This window comes from Cervus canadensis, chromosome 24 (assembly GCF_019320065.1).
Source record: "Cervus canadensis isolate Bull #8, Minnesota chromosome 24, ASM1932006v1, whole genome shotgun sequence".
Classification (NCBI taxonomy): Eukaryota; Metazoa; Chordata; class Mammalia; order Artiodactyla; family Cervidae; genus Cervus; species Cervus canadensis.
The window spans coordinates 35715874-35724969 of NC_057409.1; the positions used below are offsets into that span (position 1 = coordinate 35715874).

Genomic DNA, 9096 nt, shown 5'->3' on the forward strand with positions numbered 1-9096 from the left:
AAAATGTAGCCAAAGCAAGAATCATTAACCTTATACTACAGAAATCTGATGGAAATACAATAACTGTGATAATAATCAGTAGTATATTTACAACTTTGTTTGTGTGAGTGTGCTTAGTCGCTCAGTCATGTCTGACCCTTTGCAACACCATGGACTGTATCCCTCCACGCTCATACCGAAGTGGGTTGCTATATCCTTCTCCAGGGGATCTTCCCAAACCAGGGATCAAACCCAGTCTCCCACATTGCAGGTTGATTCTTTACTGTCTGAGTCACCAGAGAAGCAATATTTTCATAACTTCATTTGCAAAAAATTTTAATATAAAACATTAGCTAATTTAATTTTTTATTTGCATAATGATCCTTAAAGTCAGATAAATAATCTGTTCTCGGTTATTGGTCATGTGTAGTTTTGTTGTTGTTGCTCCTGTTTACTCACTACTGTGTCCCAAAACATTTTTTACATCTGTTTTTTATTGTATTTGTCTCCTTAGCTACTTTAAAGAATATAAACTATGTGTATCTGAAAACCTGGATTTGAGTCCTTACTCTATTATTCATTCCCTGTGAGACCTGGTGCAAGTGACTTCACTGTTTTAAGGTCTCTGATCTTATCTGTAAGCTGGAAGGAATAATAATTTCTATTACAGGGAACCACATTCTTTTTTGGCTTCCCTGATGGCTCAGTGGTGAAGAATCTGCCTGTCAGTATAGGAGATGCAGGTTCAATCCCTGGGTAGGGATGACCCCCTGGAGGAGGAAATGGCAACCGACTCCCATATTCTTGCCTGTGAAAACCGATGGTCAAAGGAGCCTAGAGGGCTACAGTCCATGGGGCTGCAAAAGAATCTAACATGATTTAGCAACTACACAGCAGCACATTCCTCTCTCCACAGGTTTCAAAAAAAAGTGACATCCACTGGACATGGAACAACAGACTGGTTCCAAATAGGAAAAGGAGTACGTCAAGGCTGTATATTGTCACCCTGCTTATTTAACTTACATGCAGAGTACATCATGAGAAATGCTGGGCTGGATGAAGCACAAGCTGGAATCAAGATTGCCAGGAGAAATATCAATAACCTCAGATATGCAGATGACACCATCCTTATAGCAGTAAGTGAAGAGGAACTAAAGAGCCTCTTGATGAAAGTGAAAGAGGAGAGTGAAAAAGTTGGCTTAAAGCTCAACATTCAGAAAACTAAGACCATGACATCCAGTCCATTACTTCACAGCAAATAGATGGGGAAACAGTGGAAACAGTGGCTGACTTTATTTTTGGGGGCTCCAAAATCACTGCAGGTAGTGATTGTGGCCATGAAATTAAAAGATGCTTACTCCTTGGAAGGAAAGTTATGACCAACCTAGACAGCATATTAAAAAACAGAGACATTACTTTGCCAACAAAGGTCTTTCTAGTCAAGGCTATGGATTTTTCCAGTAGTCATGTATGGATGTAAGAGTTGGACTATAAAGAAAGCTGAGCACAGAAGAATTGATGCTTTTGAACTGTGGTGTTGGAGAAGACTCTTGAGAGTCCCTTGGACTGCAAGGAGATCCAACCAGTCCATCCTAAAGGAAATCAGTCCTGAGTGTTTATTGGAAGGACTGATGTTGAAGCTGAAACTCCAGTACTTTGGCCACCTGATGTGAAGAACTGACTCCTTGGAAAAGCCCCTGATGCTGGGAAAGATTGAGGGCAGGAGGAGAAGGGGACAACAGAGGATGAGATGGCTGGATGGAATAACTGACTCAATGGAGATGAGTTTGAGTAAACTCCGGGAGCTGGTGATGGACAGGGAGGGCTGGTGTTCTGCAGTCCACGGGGTTGTGAAGAGTCAGTCATGATGAGCAACTGAACTGAACTGAGCTGACATCCAGTTTACTCCCTAGAAAGGAAGAGTTTTGAAGAAACACCTTGGAAATATCTGTTTCTCTCTGTCCCTTGTGTTATACACACCTCCCTGATAGATGTAGAAATTTATTAATCTGACTGGAGAGATACAAAGAGTCTGACACCATTGATCACATCCACCTACTGGGAAGGGTTAAGTTATTCAAGTCACTATTCCCATCTGTTGTCTATTATATCTTGTGTTTATAACTAAAGCATTCTCTTCTTGTATTCATACATTAACGCTGTTAATCAGCTCTGAAGATTTTCTTCTAAAAGCAAATTTGGAAGCCCAAATCAGTCAATATTTAGAATTCAAATGTTCTCTGAGTTAAAAGTTATGGGAGATTATTTCATGGAGCTAGCAAGGTATAGTTTCTAAGAATTTACTTGCATGTGGGGAATGTGATCTAAATTTAGGGGAAAATGTATCCCTGGAGGCCAATTTTATAGTTGCATTATCCAATCCTGCTTTCCAGCTGACAACCTGCTATTTTAATCCCTCTCAGGTACCTATGTCTGGGCTTCCCGGGTGGCTCAGCATTAAAGAATCCACCTGTAGAGCAGGAGATGTGGGTTTGATCCCTGGGTGGGAAAGATCTCCTGGAGGAGGGCATAGCAACCTACTGCAGTATTTTTGCTGGAAAAATCCCATTGACAGTGGAGCCTGGCAGGCTATGGTTGATATGGGATTGCAAAAAATTAGACATGACTGAAGCACCTGAGTGTGCATACACATACACAGATACCTATGTTTACTCCACAATTGGTTTAGGGCTTAGAAAGGAGGTAGGGTGAGTTCTTGTACCAAGAACCTGCCAATATGGGTCACATTCACACCAAAACCAAGAAGAAGGCAGCCTGGGTCATCACTGAGAAGTACTATACAAGCTTGGTCAATGAATTCCACACCAGTAAGCATGTGTGTGAGGAGACTGCCATTATTCTCAGCAAGAAGCTCTGCAACAAGATCACAGGTTCTGTCAAACATCTGATGAAGGGGATTCAGAGGGACCCAGTGAGAGGTATCTCCATCAAGCTGCAAGAGGAAGAGAAAGAGAGGAGGGATAATTATGTGCCTGAGATCTCAGTCTGGATCAGGAGATCACTGAAGTATTAATAGATCCTGACACTAAGGCAACACTGAAGCTCTTGGACTTAGCAGTCCAATATGTCCAATCTGCAGGTCACTCAGCCTATGTTTGGGATGAGTTTCAAAACACCACGTGGAGCTGTTTGAAACTTTCTATAGTGCTGTAATAGTTTCAATAAACTTCAGACAACAACAAGAACAAAAAGGAGATAGTCTGTAATTAGCCATCAGTTTTTGTTGTTTTTTTTTTTTTTTTTCAGAGAAAAGCCAACTACTACTTTGAGGAGCTGTTTAAAGAGCAAAATATACATTGTGTTGCATTACACATAACACACAATTAATGGAGCTACTAGTGTTAATGTGTGTGTGTGTGTGTGTTAAATGGCTTTAGTCATGACCAACTCTTTGTGACCCTATGGACTGTCACCCACCAGGCTCCTGTGTCTATGGGATTCTCCAGGCAAGAGTACTGGAGTGGATTGCCATGTCCTCCTTCATGAGATCTTCCCAATCCGGGGATTAAACTCACGTCTCTTATGCCTCCTGCACTGGCAGGCTGGTTCTTGCCACTAGCACTGCCTGGGAATTACTACTGTTAACATTCCTGTCTTAATTGGCTCATGTTAATGGGTATGATAAATTTGCAGGCCAATACAAACAAATGAGAAGGAACAAAATAAAAAGAAGTGGACAATATCAAAGGTATCAAGCATTTATGAAGATGAGAGTACTGATCCAAATTTAATTTAATGAATCAACAGAACAAATACTTGGAGATTATCTTTAACTCTGTTGAAAAGTTCAGCATTGAGAAACTCAACCAGTAATTTTCCCAAGGCCATATACTTGATAAGCATCAGTTCAGTTGCTTAGTTGTGTCCAACTCTTTGTGACCCCATGGACTGCAGCCCACCAGGCTCCCTGTCCATCACCAACTCCCGAAGTTTACTCAAACTCAAGTCCACTGATCGCTGAGAAAGGCTTTCTTATCTCTCCTTGCTATTTTTTGGAACTCTGCATTCAAATGGGTATATCTTTCCTTTTCTCCTTTGCCTTCTCTTCTATTCTCAGGTATTTGTAAGGCCTCCTCAGACAGCTATTTTGCTTTCTTGCATTTCTTTCTCTTGGGGATGGTCTTGATCCCTGTCTCCTGTACAATGTCACAAACCTCTGTCCATAGTTCTTTAGGCACTCTGTCTATCAGATCTAGTCCATTAAATCTATTTCTCACTTCCACTGTATAATCTTAAGGGATTTGATTTGGGTCATACCTGAATGGTCTAGTGGTTTTCCCCACTTTCTTCAATTTAAGTCTGAATTTGGCAATAAGGAGTTCATGATCTGAGCCACAGTCAGCTCCTGGTCTTGTTTTTGCTGACTATATAGAGTTTCTCCATCTTTGGCTGCAAAGAATATAAGCAATCTGATTTCAGTGTTGACCATCTGGTGATATCCATGTGTAGAGTCTTCTCTTGTGTTGTTGCAAGAGGGTGTTTGCTATGACCAGTGCATTCTCTTGGCAGAACTCTATTAGCCTTTGCCCTGCTTCATTCTATACTCCAAGGCCAAATATGCCTGTTACTCCAGGTGTGTCTTGACTTCCTACTTTTGCATTCTAGTCCCTATAATAAAAAGAACATCTTTTGGGGGTGTTAGTTCTAGAAGGTCTTGTAGGTCTTCATAGAACCGTTCAACTTCAGCTTCTTCAGCATTACAGGTTGGGGCATAGACTTGGATTACTGAGATATTGAATGGTTTGGCTTGGAAACGAACGGAGATCATTCTGTCATTTTTGAGACTGCATCGAAGTACTGCATTTAGGACTCTTTTGTTGATTATGATGGCTACTCCATTTCTTCTAAGAGATTCCAGCCATAGTAGTAGATATAATGGTCATCTGAATGACCGTTATAGCAAGGAGAGATAAGAAATAGCAAGGAGAGATAACAAAGCCTTCCTCAGGGATCAATGCAAAGAAATAGAGGAAAACAATAGAATGGGAAAGACTAGAGATCTCCTCAAGAAAATTAGTGATAACAAATGCAAAGATGCATTTGTTCATGCAAAGATGGGCTCAATAAAGGACAGAAATCATATGGACCTAACAGAAGCAGAAGATATTAAGAAGAGGTGACAAGAATACACCAAAGAACTGTGTAAAAAAATATCATCATGACCCAGATAATCACGATGGTGTGATCACTCACACTCACCTAGAACCAGACATCCTGGAATGCGAAGTCAAGTGGGCCTCAGGAAGCATCACTACAAAATAAGCTAGTGGAGGTGATGGAATTCCAGTTGAGCTATTTTAAATCCTGAAAGCTGATGCTGTGAAAGTGCTGCACTCAATATGCCAGCAAATTTGGAAAACTCAGCAGTGACTACAGGACTGGGAAAGGTCAGTTTTCATTCTAATCCCAAAGAAAGGCAATGCCAAAGAATGCTCAAACTACCGCACAATTGCACTCATCTCACACACTAGTAAAGTAATGCACAAGATTCTCCAAGCCAGGATTCAGCAATATGTGAACCGTGAACTTCCAGATGTTCAAGCTGGTTTTAGAAAAGGCAGAGGAACCAGAGATCAAATTGCTAACATCCACTGGATCATCAAAAAAGCAAGAGAGTTCCAGAAAAACATCTATTTCTGCTTTATTGACTATGCCAAAGCCTTTGACTGTGTGGATCACAATAAACTGTGGAAAATTCTGAAAGAGATGGGAATACCAGACCACCTGACCTGCCTCTTGACAAACCTGTATGCAGGTCAGGAAACAACAGTTAGAACTGGACATGGAACAACAGACTGGTTCCAAATAGAAAAAGGAGTACGTCAAGGCTGTATATTGTCACCCTGCTTATTTAACTTACATGCAGAGTACATCATGAGAATGCTGGGCTGGATGAAGCATAAGCTGGAATCAAGATTGCCAGGAGAAATATCAATAACCTCAGATATGCAGATGACACCACCCTTATGGCAGAAAGGGAAGAGGAACTAAAGAGCCTCTTGATGAAAGTGAAAGAGGAGAGTGAAAAAGTTGGTTTAAAGCTCAACATTCAGAATACTAAGATCATGGCATCTGGTCCCATCACTCCATGGGAAATAGATGGGGAAACTGTGGAAACAGTGGCTGACTTTATTTTTTGGGGCTCCAAAAGCACTGCAGATGGTGATTGCAACCGTGAAATTAAAAGACGCTTACTCCGTGGAAGAAAAGTTATGACCAACCTGGACAGCATATTAAAAAGCAGAGATATTACTTTGCCAACAAAGGTCCGTCTTGTCATAGTTATGGTTTTTCCAGTAGTCTTGTATGGATGTGAGAGTTGGACTACAAAGAAAGCTGAGCACCCAAGAATTGATGCTTTTGAACTGTGGTGTTGGAGAAGACTCAAGAGCCCCTTGGACTGCAAGGAGATCCAACCAGTCCATCCTATAGGAGATCAGTCCGGGGTGTTCATTGGAAGGACTGATGCTAAAGCTGAAAATCCAATACTTTGGCTACCTGATACGATGAACTGACTCATTTGAAAAGGCCCTGATACTGGGAAAGATTGAGGGCAGGAGGAGAAGGGAACGACAGAGGATGAGATGGTTGGATGGCATCATTGACTCGATGGACATGGGTGTGGGTAGACTCTGGGAGTTGGTGATGGACAGGGAGGCCTGGCGTGCTGCGGTTCATGGGGTTGCAAAGAGTTGGACATGACTGAGCAATTGAGCTGAACTGATCTGAACATGTCCATTGAGTCAGTGATGCCATTCAACCATCTCATCCTCTGTGGGCCCCTTCTCCTCCTGCCTTCAATCTTTCCCAGCATCAGGGTCTTTTCAAATGAGTCAGTTCTTTGCATCAGGTGGCCAAAGTATTGGGTTTTCACCTTCATCATCAGTCCTTCCAATGAATATTCAGAACTGATTTCCTTTAGGATGAACTGTTGGATCTCCTTGCCGTCCAAGGGACTCTCAATGTCTTCTCCAACACCATGGTTCAAAAGCAACAGTTTTTCAGCACTCAGCTTTCTTTATAGTCCAACTCTCACATCCATACATGACTACTGGAAAAACCAAAGTTTTGAATAGATGGACCAAAATATTAAGCAATGGTATTTTTAATCATGTGTGCCTTGTCCATTTGTGATTCTTTGCCTCAATTTCAATAATTACATTGTTTCCACTGATATGAAAAAATTCAAAGTGCAATATAAACAATAAAAACGTGTATTCCTCATTTATATGCTTTGGGATTTTACTATTCATTGAATGTCATTTGTAGACACAAGATTTTTTTATTTATTACACATTATTTAATTTTTTTAATGGGCTTCCCTTGAGGCTTGGCAGTAAAGAATCCACCTGCCAATGCAGGAATCATGGGTTTGATTCTTGAGTCAGGAAGATCCCCTGGAGAAGGAAATGCTAACCCACTCCAGTATTCTTGCCTTGAGAATCCCATGGACAGAAGATCCTGGTGAGCAACAGTCCATGAGGTTTGAAAGAGTCGAACATGATTTAGCAACTAAAGAACAATTCTTTAAAAATATCTCTTACTTTAGAAATTACAAACTTTACTATTTATTACAAAGATTATCTATATTTGCATTTATAAATTTAATCCTCAGAGATTAAAGAAAAATATTTGATAATTTATACCCCTGATGTGAGGGCCATCTGTTTTTAAAGAAAAACAAAAACTAATGTCCAGATGACCCAGGCGCATTAGCACTGATGAATGTCTCTGGAGAAGTGACCAAATATTCCCCTGGGCCTTATTAGTTCAGGGCGACATTATGGCAAGAAAGGTTCTACTGAATCAGAGATATCATCTATATCACAACCTGAAAAAATCTGGTTCTTTAATAAAAAAAATCCAAACAGTTAAAAGGGGGGAAAAGTCCAAATATCTTTCCTCATTAATATCTAGATCAAGAACAAAAGAACTTTGACAATGGGTCAATAAGATTCATTAAAAAAGTAATTCAGAATAAAACCATCCAAGAACATGCAAAGCACATACTTGAGGTTACATATTATCTTTTACTTCATTTGTGAGTATTTCTAGAAAAAGTATAATGACTTGGTTAATATTATCATAAAATATAATTTTCAACATGCCATTAAGTTGAGTACACTTAATAGTACTCAGAAATTAGCAGATATGTTATATTCCTGATGCATCTTCTGAAGGGGGTCCTGGATGTTAAAAAATGGGAGGGACAAATAATCCCATGTAGTATTATGATTATTTTCTAAAGCACTTTACTGAACTGTCCCATGAATAAGTTAATAAGCACCCATTTAGTTTCTATTTTGGGCTTCCCTGGTGAAGTAGTGAAGAATCTGTCTTCCAGCGCAGGAGATGCAGATTCAGTCCCTGGGTCCAGAAAATTCCCTGGAGTAGGAAATGGCAATCCATTCCAGTATTCTCGCCTGGAAAATCCCATGGAAAGAGGATCCTGGTGGGCTATACAGTCCATGAAGTCACAAGAGTTGGATGAGACTTAGTGACTAAAACAAGTTCCTATTTTAATCAATTTCATGCAATTTTGCAAATGTATGGTAAGTCTTTACAGGATAAATAAAAATGAGCAAAACACTGCACTGATTCTCCAGGGTATCTCACATTTTAAAATGGGATCCTATAGTAACTTACTACAGTCTTAATAATGATAGCATAATAGAGGTATAAATAAATATTTAATATGATAGGATCAACCCACAAGAGACATCATGGAAAAGGGAGTGTGGCATAGAAAGAAAACATAGAAAAATAAAAATAACAGATATAATTAAGTGGCATATTTCTCAAATGTTAGGCTTTCTCTGAATTATCCATTGAATCACATGGCCTCATTTTCAAGAAAGTTTAAATCACAAATCCAGTGTTATGACCTAAATGTCATTAGGAGTTGGGGTGTTTTCTAACCCACAAGGTGTCACACAGTCAAAGGGTACTCAGTGCTTGCCTATGGCTGATAATGATGTCTCTGATAGGTCATTTGTACTTTGAACGGTTATTAATTTTAGATCACTGATTATTAAAAAAAATATTAAACATATGTTCACAATAATTTACAGAAAAGGAAGCACACAAAGAAAAAAC

At 39.8% G+C, this 9096-nt stretch overlaps 1 pseudogene; it reads left to right on the forward strand.

Annotated features, from left to right (window-relative positions):
* The first annotated feature begins 2716 nt into the window (after positions 1-2716).
* Positions 2717-3133, forward strand: LOC122426804 (annotated as a pseudogene).
* The last annotated feature ends 5963 nt before the right edge of the window (positions 3134-9096 follow it).